Here is a 2,017-nt window from a genome sequence, read left to right on the forward strand (position 1 = left end):
GTAAAAGAATTTAATGTTTATTATGTAATGGATATTATTGTTCCTTTATTTAGAACGTGAAAGTTGATTATTTAAATATATTAAAATGTAAAATAATGTAGAATAAGCAGTAGCCAACCAGATGGACGGCTTCAGGAAAGGGAACTGCCCTAGTCAGTTGAGCGAGGATATTCGGAACTAGGGAAAAGCAGCTGGGGACGGGTAGAGGTACAGTTCGGCTGGAGACACCAAAGTGGACAGCTCGGCTGGAGACACCAAATGGTACAGCTCGGATTGAGATGCGAAAGTGGAGAATTGGCCTTTAGGCCATTAGGAAATGAAACGACTTAGAAAATTTCACGTTGTGTGGTATCGCGGGACTTAGTCTCTGAGCGGTGAGCAGCCTCGCGCCTGACGATGTGGAGTATCGGACTTGTATTTTGCGATGAGATTGTGAATGATCTAACTGTGTCAATTCAATGTGCGCTCCACTGTAATAGTGATTCTAAATACGACCACTTTCGCTATTAGTTTGCTTTCTGGATAAACATTATTCTTACCAAATCGCAACTGTGTGGCCTTCATCGTTTATGGCTCGTTAATTTAGTTTATTATTGTTATTGTATGTTACATTAACTTTGTTTCATACAATTTCGCAATCTTGCCATCAGCCAGACAAAGGGTCACATGAAGAGTAACCGCATGTGAGACCGAACATCTTTGGGATGTTAGCTCGCATGATGTTGTTTTGTTTACTTACATTGTGCTTGTGTGTTCCTTGAGAGCACTGCGATTTGCTGGTTACTCAGGATGTCGCAATACAAACGGTAGGTCGTAAGTGGACGATGGCACTGACCAGCGCAGTAAAAGTCGACACGAACATCGTGTGTAGAGGGCGTAGGGAGGAAGCAGTTCATTTTTGTACGGTGCAGGCGGCGAAGTATCGACAAATCAAGTTCCATTTTCTTTTTCAGTCAGTTTTATCCAGGATAGCAGGGCATTTAAAAATAACACACATTGTTTTTCCCACATATATCCTTCCTTCTTACATCTAATTTCAAACTATATATATATATATATATATATATATATATATATATATATATATATATATATATATATATAATTCACTTTTTTCCTTCTGTTAGATGGCTAGGTGTTGACAGGAGATGTATATATACCTAAAATTGGAAAACGTTGTTAGAAAAATCTCTGGGACGTCTTCACTGATTGTCTTTAAAGTATATATATACTTTTAAGTAAATATATATGTATGATGGTAGTATCTGTTCCCGAAATGGGAATGTGGATCTCACGGGGAGCGTGCAAGGGATAAGTCCCTGCAGACGCAATATCCTCTGTGCCCTCGGTGGCTCAGATGGATAGAGCGTCTGCCATGTAAGCAGGAGGTCGCGGGTTCGAGTCCCGGTCGGGGCACACATTTTCAACATGTCCCTAGTGAAGTATATCAACGCCTGTTTGGAGCTAGGGTGGCTAATTAATTATCATATAAATATATATGCGTATATGTACATATATACAAAAAATATAACTTACATGCATCTGAACGCTAATTAAAGAATCGAGTAAATATTGAAAGTAAATCAGTGATCAAATAACCTCGTAATTTCTTTACTGATTTACTTTAAATACTTACTCGATTCTTTAATAAACATTTACATGCATGTAAGTTATATTTTTGTGTATATATACATACATGCATATACTTTGGAAATGTTTTAAGGAATATCTCTAAAAAAGATTGATTAAATTAAAGCTTTACACACTACTCTAATAAAAAGTTGGCTGGACCCAGCTAGTTATCTTTTGAATGCATGTGGTATATGTATCACGGTTAGGAAAAATTTCGAGAAGTACTTGACTGATTTACTTCAGATTTCTACACAATATTGTAATAAACATTTCGATAGAGACAGGCCATATATTGGTCAATATACTTAGTATATGAATATTTACGTATATAATAAAATAGGAAAGAATTGTTAGCATTTCGATAGAGATGGGCCATATATTTCAA

General features: G+C 36.7%; 1 non-coding gene across 1 annotated transcript; it reads left to right on the plus strand.

Annotated features, from left to right (window-relative positions):
- Positions 1-1,341: 1,341 nt before the first annotated feature.
- Trnat-ugu lies at positions 1,342-1,416 on the plus strand. Its single transcript has one exon. It is a non-coding gene; the product is annotated as a tRNA-Thr (tRNA).
- The last annotated feature ends 601 nt before the right edge of the window (positions 1,417-2,017 follow it).

This window comes from Schistocerca piceifrons, chromosome 1 (assembly GCF_021461385.2).
Source record: "Schistocerca piceifrons isolate TAMUIC-IGC-003096 chromosome 1, iqSchPice1.1, whole genome shotgun sequence".
Taxonomy (NCBI): Eukaryota; Metazoa; Arthropoda; class Insecta; order Orthoptera; family Acrididae; genus Schistocerca; species Schistocerca piceifrons.